We start from the raw sequence: 20,918 nt of genomic DNA on the forward strand, positions 1-20,918 counted from the left end.
GCTCAGGTCGTGATCTCACGGTTCGTGAGTTCGAGCCCCGCGTCGGGCTCTGCGCTGACGGCTCGGAACCTGGAGCCTGCTTTGGATTCTGTGTCTCCCTCTCTCTCTGCCCTCCCCTGCTTGTGCTCTGTCTTTCTCTCTCTCTCAAGAATAAATAAAACACTAAAAAAAAAAAAAAAAATTTAAAGAGAGCCTGTGGGTTATGCCCCAAGCCTAAAACCCAGAACTAAAAAGATCCAGAAAGGATTGCTCTGAAATTCTGCCCTCCTCTCAGCTTTCTAGGGGGAGCACAGCAAGGTTTCAGAGATTCAGGACTGCGAACTTAAGCTTGCAACCCCTTTTGAAGAAGAGCTTGTTTTTTGCATTGTTTCTTTTTCTCTTGAACACGTATTTATTTAGAGGGGCACCTGGGTGGCTCGGTCCGTGAAGCGTCTGACTCTTGATTTTGACTCAGGTCAGGATCTCACGGTTCATGAGTTCAAGCCCCACGCCAGGCTCTGCCCGGACAGTGCAGAGCCTGCTTGGGATCCTCTCTCTCTCTCCTTGCCCCTCCCCCAGTGGTGCACACTCTCTCTCTCTCTCTCTCTTAAAAATAAACATTTAAAAATTTTAAATAATGAAAAATGTTTAAAAATAAAAAAGATGTATTTATTGAGATAAAAGGAACATATGATGAATTCGTTCTCATCTCACAATAAAAGCATGTCTGTTTATAACCAAATTATCATGTTGTACACCTTCAACTGGTAGAGGGTGACGCGTCAATTACGCCTCCAAAAAACGGCATCCTTTTTAGGTGTGCAGCCCCCCCTTGTCGGCAATGCGGGAGCCACATCACCACGACCACCATCGAGACCCGGGGCACGCCATCTCCTCAAAAGCTCCTCCGTGCCCCTTTGCTGTCGGTCACCTCCGCCCACCCTCAGCACCCCTGATTTGTGTCCCTGCGGTTTGGCCCTTTCCAGAATGTCGGAAGGGCAGCATCGCACAGTGGGTAGCATTCAGCCCCTGGCTTCTTCCGCTTAGCATAATGCTTTCGAGCTCAGACACCGTGCATTTGCCGAACGGTGTTCCAGTGCGTGGACGTGACCCTCCTTCATCCAAGTGCCAGCTGACCATGTGGGTCGTCTCCGGTTTGGGTGATAAAGCGGCTAGAGGTTTTCTTCCGTCTCGGGTAAAGAGCCGGGAGGGGCGCTGCTGGGTCGCAGAGGAAAGCCTCCGTGTGACTGCATGAGAAGCGGCCACCTGTTTGCCACGTGGCTGCACCGCTTCCCGCCAGCTGTGGATGAGCCTTCCAGGTGCTCCACACCCTTGCCGGCCTTTGATATCGTTGGTGCTTCTCACGTTAGCCGTTCTAACAGGAATGTGGCGGTATCTCGTTATCGTTTTAATGTCCGTTTTCCCTAATGACTAACGATGTCGAGCATCTTTTCATGTGTTTATTCGGGGTCCGTGTCTCTCGTTCGGTGAAGCGTCGGCTCAGCACACTTTCAGAAATGGAGGTTCTGCATTTTCTTGCCCCAGCTGCTAACGTGAGGTGGGAGGGGGCACGCGGGAGGCATCTCAACGTGCTGGTCTCCATCATTTTCCTCCACGGGACCGCTAATGACGCCCTGGAGGGCCCTGAGGTCCTGTAGGACACATGCGGCACCCTGAGAAGCTTCCTCACGTGAGAGATCCCGGTACTCGGAGCACGTTGGTCCCATGGGAGGTACGTGCTGTCTTCTGATCCACACCGTAGGGAAGGTTCCATATAGGGCCTCTCCGATTCTGTATTTGCAAGCTGCCCTGAGTGGGAGACAAAGCGTGGTGGCCGTGCAGCTGGCACATGCAGTGCTCCCCAGAATCTGAAGCCTGCCTGGTGCTGGACCCTTGGGGGTGGCCGGATTTTGTCTGTCTTAACCAAGTTCTCGCACCCACGAGGGCAACTGGGGCCGTGTGGCCAGGTCACCCTTCGGCACTGGATGGGAAGAGAAGAGCTGGACCCAGAACGGATCGCAGCGGGGCTCTGGAACCTCACGTAGGCTCCTGGCATGAGAGCGACGTGCCTCGCGGCTCCTGAGCCCCCATCTGCATTGGCTAAGGCCGCTACCCTACGCCAAGGTGCTTGTCTTTTCTCCGTGCACTGTCTGTGCGGCCTCCTAGCGTCAGCCTGTCGTCACCCCGGGCTCCCCTTGTCCCCCATGCAGCTGGTGCCCACGCCCGATGCTCTGAGCTAGTGCTGTGCAGCCAGATCAACCCTGCCACCCTTCGGCCAGGGGACGGGGGGCAATGTCTGGTCATGTCTTTGGTCCGGTGTCTGATAAACACACAGACAGCCCCCCACACCCAGGAAGGATCCGGTCCCCAGGGTCAACAGCACGGACGCTTTCTGCTTCAGATCCACGGGGATTCTGCTCAATGACGGACGTGTCTCGTGCTTGGCTGTCACTAACACTGTGGCATTTTGGGTCATTGCAGGGCTCAGGAACTACAGGGTTATCATTAGTTCCATTCTATTTTTATCCTCACCGGGAAAAAAGGAAAACGGCAAAGACAAATGAAGAAGGCATGAATAATGGATATGCCCAACGATTTGACATAAATGGGACTGCAGACATAAGCATGCCTCTGACAGATTTACAACTGTCACATCAAAGGCTAGCAAGCCCCTGCACAGTGGCCGGCTCTCCAGGCGTCGAGTCTGAGAAACCCACGCATTAGCTCTCATGGTGAGGTCTTATTTTTTCTCATTTTCACACCGTTTTAATTTGGAGGCTTAGAAAAACTGATTTGTTTAAATAAAAGTAAATTGGAAACTAGATTGGCCATATGCGATAGTTATGTGATGCATCATCACATATAAATTTTGTATGTGATCATCACCTTGGCTGGGCTCTGGCACCCTGCTTCCGGTCAAACGTTATTCTAGATGTTTCTATGAAGGCATGTTTGAGATGACATTAACAATGAATCAGGGGACGTTGAGTGGGGCGGGTTGCTCTCCGTGACGTGGGTGGGCCTCGTTCAATCAGTTGAAGGCCTCAGAGACACGGACTGACTTCTCCCAAAGAAGAGAGAATTCAAAAGACAAAATGGAGGCTCGAACTGCAACTCTTGCCTGGGTCCCCAGCCTGTCGGCCCACCCTGAACTTTCTGGACTTGCCGGCCCCCATCATTACGTACGATAATTCCTTAAAACAATTATTTCTCTCTCTCTCCCCTTGTAAATGCATATGAATATTCATAGATGTGTATGTGTGTGCACGGGCACACACACACACATCCTGTTGATTCTGCTTCCCTGGAGAACCCTAACATATCCCAGGGCTCGATAACCTTGGGGTCTGGTCCGCTGCTTCCACGAAGTAAACAGAAGCTCAGATCGTGTGCGGCCCCCTCCTGGGTACAGGGACAAGGGGGTGGGAAGCCACCCTGATGTGCAGCAAAAGATGGGAGGTTTTGAGGAGGAAAAAGCTCAGGACAAGTTCACGCCACAGCTGAGCTGGACCAGCGCCAGGTGAAAAGTGTGGCGAGCGTGGGGCAAACAGCACCCCATCGTGTGATGTGACCGGCAGTCCTGGGAGGTGCTGCTGGGGTGAGGCCCGGCTCCTTACCCCCTCCGTGGTCTTGCGCGGGTCCCAGGATGCAAAAGAACGTCACAAGTATCTGTTGAAGGAACAGACGGGTGAGTGAGTCCCTGTAGGTCAAATAAAGGGAGTCCCTCCGCACACACGCGGGGCTGTAACCTTTCACTCTCCCGAGCGACTCATGGGACCTCACGAGGCGGCCGGCCCTCAGCACCCGTTCTAACACGTGCTTCGGTGGCTACTCCGTGCTCCTTTCTGAAACACAGGTTTTAAAAACCTGTTATCCCAAGTGTCTGAAACGAAAATGCTCCCCGCAATGTTTAGAAGTTTTCGTAAGAGACCTTGTCACGGCTTGGATTGCGTTCCCCCAAAACATACATTGAAGTCCGAAGCCAGATGCCCGGGGGACGGGACCTTATCTGGAAACAGGGTCTTTGCAGACGTGGTCGAGCTAAGACGGGGCCATGCTGGAGTAGGATGTGCCCACAGTCCAGTGACTGGTGTCCCTATGACAAGAGGACACAGACACAGGGGAGGGGAGGCCAGGAGACGCCAGGGGCAGAGACTGGAGCGGGACGGCCACGAGCCAAGGGTTGCTGGCCCCCCGGGAGCTGGGAGAGGCGGGAAGGCCCCTCCCCTCGAGGCTTCAGGGGAAGCACAGCCCCGCCGACAGCTGGGTTGTGGGCTTTCTCGCCTGGACACTGTGAGGAAGTAAACTGCTGCTGGCTAAGCCGCCTGCTCTGAGGTCCTACAGATGTGAGTACAGGTGTCATAATGACAAGAACAAGTCTGTGCCCCGGGAGCAAGCACTGGGGCTGAACACAACGGAAACTTCCATCCTGAAACATGACCCCTTCCATCGCTGGTACGCCTGGGGTGCTTCCGTCATGCTGGCACCTGTCCACCGTCTGATACGTCAGACTCATTAACTCGGCCCTTCAACAACCCAGGGGGAGACCCAGGCACAGAGAGGCTAAGTGAGTCACTCCTGGCCACACACACAGCTCATCCCTGGTGGGGTCGAGATAGAACTCAATTTGGACCCAGAACCTTCTTCTTAAGCACTGAGTGATACAGCCTGCATCAATGTCCTGGGACCACTGTAAAAAGCGACCACAAGTCAGGTGGCTTAACACCACATAGATGTCCTGTCTCACAGTCCTGGAGGCCAGAAGTCCAAAGTCGAGGCGGCCGCAGGACCGTGCTCCCTCCGAGGACTTGAGAAGAATCTTCTGGGTCTTTCTCAGCTTCTGCCGGCTGCTGGCAATCCTTGGCTTTCCTCGGCTCGGGGCCACCTCACTCCAGTCTCTGCCCCTGTCACTACATGGCCTTCTGTACCCTGTGTCTCTGTGTTCTCCCCCTTACAGGGACACCGGTCCCTGGATTTAGGGCCCGCCCCACTCCAGCATGGCCCATCTCGATTACGTCTGCAAAGACCCCATTTCCAAATCGGGTCTCATTCCCAAGTTCAGAGGGTTAGGAAGTCGACATGTTTGGGGACACAATTCAACCCATAAGGGCTCAACTGTCCCTGGGAATGCTGCGCCCTCAGGGGTGCTACGGGCCAGTGGGCAGGAAGCAGAGCAGTCTCCCCAGGGCTCCCCGAGGGCCAGGCTGGGGTCCGCTCACCGGGGCACCTGACAAAGCCACCCGCAAGCACGCGCAAGGGAAGCAGAGATGGCCGGTGACCCGGGACCTCGGGGAAATGAGCCGCACGCCTCTGTGCTTGCTCCGGGTGCGGCTTCTCCGTGCCCGCATCTGAGCCTCTGCTTCCAGAAGCATCCTCTCGGCAGCACTGGTCTCTGCAGGAGGCGTTATTCCTGGTGAGTCTGCCGCCCGGCACAGTGTGAGGACTAGAGAGAGACGGCAGCTCACTCCCCCGACGGCCGGTCAGTGAGAGCACCGAGCACAGGTCAGTCACCACGCGGGACCATGAACCGTCGGTCCCGAGCTCACGGTACCGCTCCCGGCCATTCCCTCCTCCCGGCCCAGCCTCTCGCGCCTCCAAGCCCCGACAGCTCCCCGCTCTGTCCAGTCCCACCCGCTCTCGGCTGCCCTGCACCCGTGGCCGAACGCCCTGTCCCCTCCACGTCTCTGACCACGCAGCCACCACGGCTCGCGACGGCCTCCCGGGCGGAATTCGGACCCATGCTGCCCCCACCCGTCTTCCCTCCACCCCCACGTCCCACCCCTCCTCTTTGTTCTTCGTGCCCCGACTGCCCGCTCAGCCAGCATGAAGCCCCACTGTGTGCAGGCGCGAGGCTAATCCCTGGGGCTGCGAGCAGGACGAAGCGTGCGACGGGTGAGAAGGCACCTGTCATTGCACCCGACTCTCGGGGCTGTGCCAGGAATGCACGGGAATCCCAAAGGAACAGCAAGGAAAAACTCCCTAGCTCTGTCCGCAGAGGTCAAGGAGGGCTCCCCAGAGGCCCCAGAGGCGGTGACGCCCTGGCTGTGTTGAGGGATGAGGAGGGCGCTCCCGGAAGAAGGAGGTGAGGACAGGGGACACGAGCTACCTGGCCGCAGGTCAGCTCTACCTGGAGGCTACACGGCCTGTAGGCCCTGAGGCCACACCAGCCCAGCCCTGCACGTCCTGCTAAGGTCAGATTGATATCACCAACACCCACTGCCACAATTCCACACACCCTGCCTACGTTCCACCCCCAGGCTGCTTGTTCCAGATGGTTCCCGGGTGCTTCCCCACCTCTGCTTCCCACCCCCACCCCCACCCCCCAGACAGCTCTTCTGCGCTCCTGCAAGGTAGACCGTGATCTGAGGCCAGCAGGGCGGTGCCCGGTGGCAGCGCTGGACCTCACATGCCAGCCAGTCCCGGCTTGGGGATGGGGAGGCAGGGGCGCAGGGACAGGTTGCCCGGCAACACTGGGCCCTCCCCCCTGGGCACAGTGTCCCCCCAGCACAGGTCACCCCCAGCACAGGTCCCCCCCAGCACAGTGTCCCCCCCAGCACAGTGTCCCCCCCAGCACAGGTCCCCCCCCAGCACAGTGTCCCCCCCAGCACAGTGTCCCCCCAGCACAGTGTCCCCCTCCAGCACAGTGTCCCCCCCAGCAGTGTCCCCCCAGCACAGGTCCCCCCCCCAGCACAGTGTCCCCCCAGCACACAGACCACCAGCACAGTTCCCCCCCCTTACAATGTTCCCCTACACTTGGCACATGTACAATAAATGTTCGTGGAACTACTGAATAAAGTTGTTGCCTAAGCAGGAGGTGACAAACATCACTTTTGCTCATAACCCAGAAGCTAGAACAAGTCACATTGTCTTAGCTAATCAAAGGGCATTGGGGGTGGGGCAGGCAAGACCTATAGTTCTTCTGAGTGCCTGGGGGTGCGGGGGCCCAGGGCACGCAGCCCCAAGAAGGGGCACTTTTACCTGAAGACTATTTTGAGTTGAAAGCAATCGAAGCCCAGCAGATTCGGGAACGTTCCTCACCTCGCCCACAACTGCCTACATTCGCGCTGGAAGGCAGAGCCCGAGCAGGAAGCGAGCCCTCACAGAGGCTCCTCTGCACCCAAGGGACTGGTCTGCACAGGAGGGCAGACGCTGTCTCCAAACACCTCCTCTCCCCTTCCTGCTAGCGTCCTCCCCCTTCGGGACCCCCAGAGCCCACCCCGTCCCGGGCTCAGGACGTCCTACTGGCCTCCTGTTGCCTGTCTCTGGAATGTCCACGTCTTTGTGGATTCCCCGTAGGCACCAAACTCAATTTGATTTCCTCCTGCTCACGTGTCTTGTGTCAATTTGACTCTCAGCCCAGCCACAAGGACCTTGAAGGGCAGAGAAAGATCTTCCTCCCACAACAGGTGGGAGGGAAGGAGGCTCAGAAGGAAGCCCAGAGTCTGCTGGGTTGAAAGATTGAAAGGAGAACCCCATTCAATCCACAAATATTAGCAGAGCCCCGACCTGAGGCCAGGTCCCCACCTGCCTGGTGTTTGGGAATTGGGAAATGAGGTGAGTGAGTGACAGAGATGTGTGAGCCCACACCCCCAGGGTGGAGATGGGGGTGGAAACCAACACTCCCACCCGACCCTTAGGAGGTGCCTGTCCCGGGCCCCAGGGGTTGTTCCACTGAAATGACCGGAAAGGCTGAAAAGGGGCTTGGTTGCTTCCATTCTGACCTCAAACTTTCTGGTTGGATTCTTCTCTCTAGTGGGTCTCTGGGCTCAGGCAGAAGACCCTGAGGGCGAAGTGTCCCCTGGTGGGAGCCCCAACTACCCCCTCAGGCAACAAGCACCGGAAGCTGGGGAGACCCAGCATGATTGACCCCAAGACAGTGACGGACCTGACCCACCTGCACGGACCTACTACCTTTGCCTCACTTTTCCTGACCCAAACCTGGAGTATTTCCCACACTTTGGGGACGGTCTTCGAAACCCTCGTCCACCGTCTTCCCCATGCTGGCCTCCCTGAAATAACTTCCTTTCTTCATTCACTGTCTCTGGGTTTTGTCAGCAATGAGTGACCCAGGCTGGTCTGCTTAGGACCCCTGCTCCCCGGCTACAAAGCAACACTCAACCTGGCCTTTGAAAGATGGGCTCCAGGGGCGCCTGGGTGGCTCAGTCTGTTAAGCATCCAACTCTTGGTTTCAGCTAGGGTCAGGATCTCACGGTTCATGAGTTCGAGCCCCACATCCGGCTCTGTGCTGACAGTGCAGAGCCTGCTTAGGATTCTCTCTCTCCCTCTCTCTCTCCAAATAAAAAACAAACAAACAAACAAACAAACAACAAAAAAAAAGCATTTGGGTCATTAGTGTATTGCAAAACTCTTGAAAGCTAATCTAGAATTAACTTTGTTTTCAAATCTGTGTTTCCCCCATGGTCGATTTTATAATTCCTACAACTCGGTAAGGTTTTCACTACCAAAAATAACGTGGAGGTGTTTGGTGAGCCAGTGACGGGGTTCACTGGGTGATGCCTTAGAGGAGTGTTTCCTGCGGGCACTGCTGACCCACAAAACCTGCTGCTGGGCCTTCCCCGGGATGCCACCGGCAGCCGGGCAGCTGGCCTCTTGTCACGGCTGGCCCCGCGCCCTCGCCGCCAACCTCCTGTTCCGTCGATCCTGCAACCGGCTCCCTAACACAGCTTTGCTCAGAACACGTTTTTCAACTTTCCCTCTTGCCCAAATTTAGTAGCTCTTTAATTAGCAACCTTTGCCAACATTCTATTTTTAAACTATTATAAATGTGCGCGGAATTGCTTCGCATCTTTCTGTTTGCACCAGTGTTCACGGTCCCTGGCTTTCCTACCGCCATAATTAGTTTCAAATGGGAACATAGGAGAGTTTTGAGCAAGTTATTTCTATCAGTGCATCGTCACGTGGGTCACATCACAGGAGGGCCTCTGTCTTAACTTTATAACCTTTTCTTTCCATCTGCGGGATTATTTTTTCGGCTCAGACTCAGTCTCGTCCCAGACAGCATCTTCCCAGACTGATGGGGTGCCATCCTGTGCATCACGGTAAGTCCCCGAGGCCGGCCGCTCCAGGACCACTCCTGGCTGTACTTACTCCAGACCCGATTATGTTTCTCTGGAACGGCTTTCAATTTGCCACGCAGTTATTTGAGCAAGGAGTGGAAATAGCTATAACCTCTAATTCTTGCTGAATCCCTATCATATGCCACGTAGCGCTAAGCACTTGACCTTTATCTCACTTGCTATTCCCACCCGACCTACAGGGGCTCAGGAGGTGGAAATTCCCGAGGCGACCGACCGTGAGGGGGGAGGAGGAAGCGGCAGGTTTCGGAGGTGATGTGACTTGGCCGAGGTCACCCAGTCACTAAGTGGAAAAGCTGGCACTGGTCCCCGCCCCCCTGCTCTCAGCTTCGAACCGTCTGCCTCCCGGCGCCCACCTTTATAAGAATGAATCAAAAATCAAATCGAAAATAAGCACCACGTGTGTATTTGTGGCTGTGGCTCAGCAGAACCACCACGGCTCAAGTTTGCCCTCACACTCCCCGTCCCTCGTGGAACTTTCTCGGTGTATCTTTCCTAACTTCAGAATTAAACCATGGTTTCTCAGTCATTGAGGGAAGCTTCTTCCTCTACTGTATGATTAATATCAACCCTCAGACTTGAAGGCGTTTGGTTTCAATTAACATTCTCCAGCAAAAGCTCAGCTTTGCTCTGTGGCTTTCTGTTCTTCCATTTGATGACGGGTCACGGGCACAAGTTTTACTTGCTGTCTCTTTACATTGTTGTACATCTTTGGGCCTGTTTAAAACATTATCTGAGCAATGCTATCCTGAAGGCTAGTTTATGCTGAAGCAATAGGTTTTTCCTAAAACATTGTTGTCGTGGGGGCCACTTAGGTTTTTTGTCTGGCGCCTGAGCTTAAGGTAGGCCACTCACCTACTGACCAGTAAAAGACAGGGGAAGCAGTGAGGGTACCTGTAGAGAGCAAGATGGAGTCAGTCACGTCAAGCAGGGGCCTGGGTCAGGCAATGACGCAAGCAGTTCGGGGTACGGTAGCAAGACCAGCACCGGCTGGAGACACCCCGGAACTGATAACCGGCAGGAGCAGGGGAGGCCTGCAGGGGCCCAAGGCTGATGACACCCCTTTAAAAAGGGAGGGTTTTTGCAGCAAACCGTCAGCCTCCTCGGACGTGACCCCTCTGTGTCTGACCACTTCAGAAAGGCAGCTGCGGCCAAAGACTCTGCCCGGTTCATCTCCAACAGGAACAGAGACCCTCCGCTGCTTGGACATAATAAACAGTGAGCTCTGAGCGCCGACCCAGACCCGAGGGAGGCCTTATCTCAACTGCTCGCCCACAGGCTGATTTCGCGTTGGGTTCGTTAACTTCCTACACCCTCTCACACTCTGTTATCTTGTTTGTTGTGTGGCTTATCTTCTGTTCTGCTCTGTCTGTCGTGTAAGAAGCCAAGTTTAACCACATGGTGAAATGCCACTGAGTTTGGAATCTTGAAGCTGCTTTATAATTGCGATTGACTTTTATTTATGACTGACTGAAGCCAGCCTTGGGACAGGCACACCTTTTTTTTTTTTTTTTAATGTTTATTTATTTATTTATTTACTTAGAGGGTATGCATGAGTGTGAGAAGGGCAGAGAGAGAGAAAGAGGGGGAGAGAGAATCCCAAGCAGGCTCTACGTCGGCAGCGCAGAGCCTGACGTGGGGCTCGATCCCACGAACAGAGAGATCACGACCTGAGCTGAAATCAAAAGTCAGACATTCAACTGACTGAGCCACCCAGGAGCCCCACCTGCTTCCCTTTAATACAGAATTCTGATGAGCTAACTTCAATCCCAGGAGAAAGAGCACACCAATGAGTTTTAGAATAACTATTACCTTGCTGACAATACAGTGGCACTATAATATCACCCTGATAGCCTTGCCATCGTGATGAAACCAATCACTCCAGCCTACTGGTCACAAGGGGAGAGAACTACATCTGAAAAGGAAATCAGATTTCCGAGGGACAGCCAAACAATTTTTCACCTTTGCCTCCCTATCACATACTCCAAACGTCTTATTTTCTAAATTTAGTTGATTTTCGTAAGTCAAAACTCTTGGGAACAGTCTCAAGCAATGTTCGAAAAGCATAGGCTTATTATAACCAATGATATGTCAAATGGGTTAAATATGCAGTCTTGGCCACACTTCAGATGACATCATGATGGTTCTTGGTCACTGATCATCACCACCCATCCATTTTCAAAGTGTTAGAACGCTGACAATAATTTGCCTACCTTAGAAAGAAAGAAAGCTTACAAAGAACAGGACATCTATGTTTAGAAGTAGTAATTTCACAGATATCAGGGAACCAGGCGGTGTCCTAAATCAACTGAGTCACATTTAAGAGGGGAGGGGGGACTGCTTTCTAATGGAGCTGACAGATTAAAACGCTTGACCCAGTTTTTACCAGAGTGCTTCGTAAGTAAACCTCTAGTTCTGTAACGTTTTACCAAGTCTAGTTCTAATCTCGATATTTTAACATAAATTTGGGGGAAAATATTTATTAAGATGTTGACAGGCGTCAAGTTTCTAGCACAGAACACGCCAAGCATCCAAATGAGTCTCGGAGATGATTTAGTACAGTAAGTACGTTTCCAATCAAGTTTAAATGCACGTTCATATTTCTTTTTCAGTAGAGTGACTCATGTTCTGAACCAGGGTCAACAAGGCTGACTCTTATCCAAAGAGAAGGGATGAATCTCTAAAGTCTCCAAGATTTAAAAAACAAAAGACAACAAAAAGGTCAATCATATCTCTACTCTTTTTTTTTAACACTTGTATATATTTTTAGAGAGAGAGAGAGAGCACCAGCAGGGGAGGGGCAGAGAGGGAGGGAGACACAGAATCCGGAGCAGGCTCCAGGCTCCGAGCGGTCAGCACAGAGCCCGACGCGGGGCTCGAACCTACGAACCATGAGGTCATGACCTGAGCTGAAGTCAGACACTCAACTAACTGAGCCACCCAGGCGCCCCTCATCTCTACTCTTTTAAGAATAGCTCCAGGGTCAGATAGATGGAGTCCACGTTTTAGCCGCGTATTCACGACATGCACAGAACCTCGTGAAGCTTGATGTCACGTTGGACAAATATGCCCGGCTGTCTTGAAATGTCGTGGTGGGAAGCAACGCCAGTGTGCTTACAGACACACAGAATAAGCTGCTGTGTGGGAAGGGCGGCCCAGCCTATAACACCCTTTGGTGAGCTCATTGTTTGCTCTCCCAAGGCGGCATCTCCACCTACAAATCCAGAATGACGGTCAGCTCCCTCCTGCCTGTCCCGGAATCAGCACAATGTCAGGGGTAAAGCTGGGTCCTCTTGCTGTGTGGCTCTTGTAGGGCAAGGCGGTTACTGCTTGATTCCAGGTTCATCTTCGTGGCTCTTAGGAGGCCTCCTAAGAGCCGTGGGCCCATGGAGGTGAGCTGCCTCCACCATCAGGCCCATCGGACATCTGGGTCCCCAGGAGAGGCGGAAGTGCCTTCCCTCACCGTCCTGAGCACACACGAGTCTCGTAGCATTCACCACTTGGTTCCTGTCTCTTTCCCCAGAGAGGATGACAGTTCCTTGAGGGCAGGGACCATCGAGTGTTCATCTTTGCAGTCCTAATGCCTGGGTCATGGCAGGCACAGACATCAGAATGCTGGAGGCAGGGTGGGAGAAACGGAGGCCGTCCAAGATTCAGATCTGATCCACACCCCACATACCTCACTGTTTATGGAATAAGTAGCTCACCGAACACAGGCCATGGGGTATGAATCCCTCCGCCTCCTGCTGCCCGCCAGATTATTCCCCATCTGCACACCCCTTTCTCCCCTCCCAAATCATCTGACAGAAGCCCTGCGCTCCTGATTCACCCCTTCCCATTAGGAGAAAAAGAAGATAAAGGGCCGAACAGCTAAGGAGTTCTACCCTAAACATCTGGAATATTTTCAGAGCTGTCGGACGTGATTCCAAACCCCCTCCTGCACCTCCTGGCCCTATGAGCCTCGCTTTCCTGGTGTGGACGGCTTTATCATCCCTGGAGAGCAGGGTGGCTGTGCAGGTCAGATCACAGCGGAGGGCAGACACTTGTTCAACAAAGGCTGTCATTCTTCACCCCAGTGTGACGCTTTGGGGATGTAGATCCATTTTTATTCACCCAAAGAATCCCATGGTGCAGATTTTAAGGGACCTGTATTCCTCACCAGCTTTCATGACGGCCACTTACAGAAAGGCACAAAAGAAATCCCTTCTGGGGGCGCCTGGGTGGTTCAGTCAAGCGTCCGACTCCTGATTTCGGCTCGGGTCACCATCTCATGGTTTGTGAGTTTGAGCCCCACTTCGGGCTCTGTGCTGATGGTGCAGAGCCTGCTTGAGACACTCCTTCTCCCTTTCTTTTTTTTTAAATTTTTTTTTTTAACATTTATTTATTTTTGAAACAGAGAAAGACAGAGCATGAACGGGGGAGGGGCAGAGAGAGAAGGAGACACAGAATCGGAAGCAGGCTCCAGGCTCTGGGCCATCAGCCCACAGCCTGACGCGGGGCTCGAACTCACGAACCGTGAGATCGTGACCTCAGCCGAAGTCGGACGCTCAACCGACTGAGCCACCCAGGTGCCCCACTCCTTCTCCCTTTCACTCTGCCCCTCTCTCGCTCGTGCGCGCGCTCTCTCTCTCTCAAAACAAATAAACTTAAAAAAAGAAAAAGAAAGAAACCCCACGCAAATCCGTTTCCTTAGTGTATGCAGTTCATAATCCAATGTCCAGAATTACTACGGCAGTTACGCGCATGCGCACTCACGCGTCCTTCCCCAATCCTGCCTAAGGCAAAGGGCTGCTTGAAACCGTGTGGATGCAATCCACTTCCTAGCCGGAACAGTTGTCTGCCCACCTGGAGGACCTTGAGGTGTCTCAGGTCTTCAAGGACCGGTGTGGCGAGGAGAGAGGCGAGGAGGCAAGCGGACCCTTTGAGAAAAGACGAGCACATGGCAGACGGATGCCTCGGGTCGGGGAGGAAGTTCAGCTCAGCGTCCCCGCCCCCTTCATGACAATGTTTAAAGACGAGGCTCCTCCACCGTGAGCCCCCGATGGGAGTGATACTTAACCTGGCCCAATTTCCACCCCGTCGACCAGACGGCTATGGCTCGCTCCAGTTCTGGGCCTACGCAAGGCTTGGACGCAGCGTTCGCTGGGCAGGGGCCGTCATAAAGCATGGTGTATGCAGCATCCTGATACTTGACCACTTCCCAGCCACGTTCCCTTTGGTTCTTCTTTCTCCGTCATGGGCTTTTCAAAGAACTTCCCCTGTTGCCGGCAGGTATCCGGGACCCCTCCCCTGTAGCAGATTGAACGGCAGCCTCCAGAGATACCAGTTCCGGTCCTAATCCCGGAAGCCTGCAATTCGAGCTTCTCTGGAAAAGGGGTCTCTGCAGACGTGATTAAGTTAAAGACCCCGAGACACGGAGAGAATTCTTGATTACCCCCATGGGCCCTTGATGCCATTGCAAGTGTCCCTGTAAGAGGGAATCAAGACGGGTGACACACACGGAAGGCAACGTGACCATAGAGGGTGAAGGGACGTGGCCCCAGTCGAGGAGCACCAGTAGCCACCAGAAGCTGGAAGAGGCGAGGCAAGGGTTCTCCCCTAGACCCTCCAGAGAGAGCATACGATTTCAGCCCAGCGATACAGATTTGGGACTTCTGGCCTCCAGCACCGTGGAACAATAAATGTCTGCTGCTTTAAGCCACCAAGATTGTGGTAATTTGTTACGACAACAATAGGAAATGAATACGTCACCCTCTACCCCAACCTAATGTTTCTTTTAAGTGTATTTATTTATTTAAGTAATCTCCACACCCAACGTGGGGCTTGAACCCATGACCCTGAGACCAAGACTCCTATGCTCTTCCAACCGAGCCAGCCAGGCGCCCCTCCAACCTAATTTTTTAAACTACAGTTTGGGCAGATTTGGACCTCTAGATGCATGCTCAAAATGCAACAGATGGTTAAGAGAATTGCGGCCGATTGAAACTTCCCACTTCCAAATGTGTAGAGGCTTAATGCTTTTAAAAAACATTTTTTTAATGTTTACTTATTTTTGAGAGAGAGAGACAGAGCATGAGCGGGGGAGGGGCAGAGAGAGAAGGAGACACAGAATCAGAAGCGGGCTCCAGGCCCCAAGCGGTCAGCACAGAGCCCGATGAGGGGCTGGAACCCACAAACCGTGACATCGTGACCTGAGCCGAAGTCGGATGCTTCACCAGCTGAGCCACCCAGGCGCCCCCATCGTAACACAGTTTCTAAGGGAAACCTGGCCGTGGGAAGCAGACGGCCCAGGACACAGGCCCCAAACTTTGAGAATACGTGGGTTAACAGACACGGTTTTGGCATCAGAGGAGCCCACGGCCTGCCAGCAGGCCACAAACAGAATAGATAGATGTTCCAGCGGCGTGGCTGAAGCACAGAGGCAGGAGGGTGGCTCTTGAAGGACAGACAGGGATCTGCCAGCAGCTGGAGAAAGAAAAGGGAATCCCTGCCAGTACGCGAGCCAGCTGTGTGTGGCTGAGCAGTCGGCCAAGTGGAGGAACATACAGAAGCCACCCGTGTGCCACGTGGTCGGCCGTGCCCACACCGAGGCTGCACCCATCCGATCTGCGTTTAGAGACGTAAATGTGACTCACCTGGACTGGCCTGGGGAGGGAGGGCGCAAACCTGAGGACGTCGGTGCAGCGCCTACAACGATCGGCCAGGAGCACGGCAAGAGGGCAGGTGAGGACAGACCGAAGGGGCGCCCGAGAGACAGACTGGCAGGACTCTGTCATGGCTGGTAGCTGTGGCCTCTCCGGACGGTGATGTCTGAGAGGAGCCTGGTCATATACATATATATTAGTTACCTATATATTTTAGTTACAGATATATTTTACTTATATATATATTAGATATACATATACTTTAGTTATATATATATTTGTTATATATTTTTAGTTATATGCATATTTTAGTTATATATATTTTAGTTACATATATCAGTCATACACATACTTTAGTTATACTAGTTATACATATATTTTAGTTATATATAGTTGTATATATTTTAGTTGATATATATTTTAGTTTAGACATATATTTTAGTTATATATATTTTAGTTATATAGTCATACATGTATTTTAGCTGTATATATTAGTTATACATATATTTTAGTTACACATCTATTTTAGTTATATATTTTTAGTTATATATATATTTTAGTTATATATATTTTAGTTGATATATATTTTAGTTGATATATATTTTAGTTGGTATATATTTTAGTTTATATTTTAGTTTAGACATATATTTTAGTTATATATATTTTAGTTATATAGTCATACATGTATTTGAGTTGTATATATTAGTTATACATATATTTTAGTTACACATATATTTTAGTTATATATTTTTAGTTATATATATTTTAGTTATATATATTTTAGTTGATATATATTTTAGTTAATATATATTTCAGTTGGTATATATTTTAGTTTATATTTTAGTTTAGACATATATTTTAGTTATATATATTTTAGTTATATAGTCATACATGTATTTGAGTTGTATATATTAGTTATACATATATTTTAGTTACACATATATTTTAGTTATATATATTTTAGTTATATATATTTTAGTTGATATATATTTTAGTTGGTATATATTTTAGTTTATATTTTAGTTTAGACATATATTTTAGTTATATATATTTTAGTTATATAGTCATACATGTATTTTAGCTGTATATATTAGTTATACATATATTTTAGTTACACATATATTATAGTTATATATATTTTAGTTGATATATATCTTAGTTGATATATATCTTAGTTGATATATATCTTAGTTGATATATATTTTAGTTGATATATATCTTAGTTGAAATATATCTTAGTTGATATATATTTTAGTTGATATATATTTTAGTTGATATATATCTTAGTTGATATATATCTTAGTTGATATATATCTTAGTTGATATATATTTTAGTTGATATATATGTTTTAGTTATACATATATATCCATATTTTAGTTGTGTGTGTGTGTACACACACACACACACACACACACACACGTTGGGCTGATATGTATTTTAGTTGATATATATGTTTTAGTTATACATATATATCCATATTTTAGTTGTGTGTGTGTGTACACACACACACACACACACACACGTTGGGCTGATATATATTTTAGTTGATATATATGTTTTAGTTATACATATATATCCATATTTTAGTTGTGTGTGTGTGTGTACACACACACACACACACACACACACACACACACACACACACGTTGGGCTCCGACTATAGGCCAGGCACTGTGCTAGGCTCTGGACAGGCAGAGGTGAAGAGGCCCGCTGGGGGCCAAGAGGGTCCCAGCAGGCAGACCCACTAGAATATACACAGGTGGTACGTAACAACCACCAGAGGTGCTGTGGGAGCACCGGAGGGAGCCCCAGACCCAGAGGGAGGCTGAGGAGGTGAGGGCGGAGGTGGTGGAATCCCGGGCGGGGGAAGGAGCGGGAAGTATTCTGAGCCAACGGGATGAAAAGCTCAAGGTTAGAGGTGCCTGGGGGTGGTGTGGAAGGGGGAGATGACGACACACACGAGATGCCCAGAGGCGAGAGACGGAGCCTGATTTGTTTAGAGGTGGGGGTGGGGGGTGGGGAGGGGGAGAGGGGATTATAGGAGGGCCAGGTCGTGCTCCGGTGGGTCACGTTATGGAGTTTGAAAGTTAGCCTCCGAGCAGCTGAGGGCCATCAAAAATTTAAGGGAGTGGCGCAATACCTTTTGTTGTTTAAACACTTTTTTTTTTTTTTTTTTTTTAATTTATTTTTGGGACAGAGAGAGACAGAGCATGAACGGGGGAGGGGCAGAGAGAGAGGGAGACACAGAATCGGAAACAGGCTCCAGGCTCCGAGCCATCAGCCCAGAGCCTGATGCGGGGCTCGAACTCACGGACCGCGAGATCGTGACCTGGCTGAAGTCGGACGCTTAACCGACTGCGCCACCCAGGCGCCCCACCTTTTGTTGTTTAAAAACATCGCTTGGATTGCAAATCGAGGGTGGATTAAAGGGGAGAAATCCGGAAGCTGGGAGAGCCATCTAGAAGTGATTGGGGGTGGGAGGCCATTATGTGATCAGAGAAATGTTCAGGAGGTGGACGGATCAGATCTGGTGATAGGCTGCACCCTGGACCTGAGGAAAGAGAGGACACGGTGCCCCACTTCCCGGCTCAGGCACCTGGGTTAATTGTCCCAGGGACAGACGTGACGAGTCGACAGAGGGTGAGCGTTAACCACGGGGTCAGGTTCAGGGCCACAAACCTAGGAGGTCAACTGACAGACTGAGGTTTCTGCTGGACGTGTCCGTCAAGCCCGGGGTCAGTGAAGCAGTGAGGGCAAGAGCCTGACCACGAGGCTTAGGGTGCAGGCACCAAAACGTGTCCTCCCGAGGCAGCTAGAGTGGAAGGTAATCTGAGGGAGATCGCTTTCGGTATTTGGAATAGAACAGTAACCAAAGAACTTGGCTTCTAGCTCTGGCTCTTGCTACCTAGCACGGTGTTGGTTTTCTCACCGCCAAACGGGGGTAGCTACGTGTGCTCGCTCACACTAATCCCAGGGGACCCTAAAACTCAAGACCCTTTGAAAGCCCTACAATCACTGTTGTATTCTGCCTTCTTTTAAGTCCAAAACCACTCTTTGCTCTGCTACCCATTCAGTTCAAAATACAGACACTTCTTAAAGGTTTGAAATAGCTGTGGGAGAAAATTTTCAGGTGCAACATTCTTTGAGACAGGGCATCCTCTTAAAACTAGTGAAAACTAAGATAACTGGCAATAAAGCTGTTACAATGGAACAAATTTTTAATTTTTATCACGCTAAGGCAAGATTATTTGTTACACATGCTCCTCAAACATTTCATAAATGATTTCAGCCAGGGTCATGTGCATCAACTCAAGCTTAAAAAATGAAATTAGGGGTGCCTGGCTGGCTTAGTCAGTTGAGCGTGTAACTCTTGCTCTCCGGGTTGTAAATTCTAGTTGGGTGTAGAGATTACTTAAAAATAAAATCTTAGGGGCGCCTGGGTGGCTCAGTCGGTTGAGCGGCCGACTTCGGCTCAGGTCACGATCTCGCGGTCCGTGAGTTCGAGCCCCGCATCGGGCTCTGTGCTGACAGCTCAGAGCCTGGAGCCTGTTTCGGATTCTGTGTCTCCCTCTCTCTGACCCTCTCCCGTTCATGCTCTGTCTCTCTCTGTCTCAAAAATAAATAAACGTTAAAAAAAATAAATAAAATCTTAAAAAAAACTAAAGATTGAAAATAAAAAATTACAGGGGTGCCTGAGTGGCTCTGTCATTAAGCATCTGACTTCGGCTCAGGTCATGATCTCACTGTTTGTGGGTTCAAGCCCCGAGTCTGGCTCTGGGCTGACAGCATGGAGCCTGGAGCCTGCTTTGGATTCTGTGTCTCCCTCTCTCTCTGCCCCTCTGCTGCTCACACTCTTGTCTCTCTCTCTCAAAAATAAATATTAAAAATTTTTTAATAAAAAGATGAAAAATTACATTAAAAGATTAACAGACATTTTAAAAGTATTAACCATGATTTTTTTTTTTTATTTAAAAGTATTATTTTAGGGGCGCCTGGATGGCTCAGTCGGTTGAGTGTCCGTCCGACTTCAGCTCAGGTCATGATCTCATGGTTCTGGGTTCCAGGCCGGCTCTGTGCTGACAGCTCGAGCCTGGAGCCTGCTGCAGATTTTGTCTCCAGCTCTCTCTGCCCCTCCCCCACTTGTGCTGTCTGTCTCTAAAATAAACATTTAAAAAAATTAAAGAAATAAACATAAAAATATTATTTTAATGTTTATGTTTGAGTGAGAGAGTGAGAGAGAGAGAGATAGGGTGCTAGCAGGGGAGGGGCAGGGAGAGAGAGACACACAGAATCCCAAGCAGGATCTAGACTCTGAGCTACCAGCACAGAACCTACCACAGGGCTCAAACTCATGAACCATGAGATCATGACCTGAGCCGAAAGTCGGAGGCTTAATAAGCCACCCAGGTGCCCTGGTATTAACCACGACTTAAATTCCAGAATTTAAGTCTGTCCTAACATTACCGCTTTAGAAGGCAACCTTCCCCCACCTTGCAATCTCCTCCCCTCTGGCTTTGGGGAATACACCAGACTGATCTTGAGCTTGTCTAACAGAACATTTCTTTAGAGTTACTGTTTAGAGTTGGGCAATTGTCGTAACAAATTTCTGGTCCAGACTGCGAGTGAAGTGAGCTTCCCAATTACAACATTCGTGCAAGAAAACGAATTGACATGGGCACTGACTTGGGAGGAACGGAGTTAGGTGCAGAGCGATCACTTAATACCGACTGGGGCTGCAGGCGGTCTGTGGCCACGCAATGACAAGCAAAAGCCACGTGAAGCTGGCGACCAGGGCAGCATCCTCCTCCGCTAGCGCAGGACCGACCGGGAGGCCCGTCCCCCGCTCACTCCCGGGCGGTCCCTGCAGCGCAGCCCGGGCGGCGGCTGGGGCACAGGTGGGCGATCAAGGTCAGCTCTGCAAACCCCGCACCCCGCGCACCTCCGCGCAGGCCGCCGAGCGCGGGCGCCGCGGAAGCCCCGACGGAGACGCCGCGCGCCCAGCGTCCCCGGCCTGAGGACCGGCCCCCGAGGGCCGTGCGGGCCGAAAGAGGCGACCGACCGCGGCGAGTCGCCTCCCGCTCCCTCCGCAGCCTCAGAGCGGCCCGCAGTGGAACGGCGCCCCGAGCCGAGGAAGCCGCGGGGCCGGCGCGGAGCAAGCGCTCGAAGGGCGCGGGCGGACGCGGAACGCCAGGCGGAAGG

General features: G+C 51.2%; 1 long non-coding RNA gene across 1 annotated transcript; it reads right to left on the reverse strand.

The window, feature by feature from the left end:
- Nucleotides 1-691: 691 nt before the first annotated feature.
- On the reverse strand, nt 692-20,760 carry LOC122198485. The gene is made up of 3 exons (XR_006193006.1): nt 20,403-20,760; nt 15,710-15,895; nt 692-3,648 (listed from the first exon to the last, which is right to left on the reverse strand). It is a non-coding gene; the product is annotated as an uncharacterized LOC122198485 (long non-coding RNA).
- Nucleotides 20,761-20,918: the final 158 nt, after the last annotated feature.

This window comes from Panthera leo, chromosome C2 (genome assembly GCF_018350215.1).
Source record: "Panthera leo isolate Ple1 chromosome C2, P.leo_Ple1_pat1.1, whole genome shotgun sequence".
In the NCBI taxonomy this organism is placed as follows: domain Eukaryota; kingdom Metazoa; phylum Chordata; class Mammalia; order Carnivora; family Felidae; genus Panthera; species Panthera leo.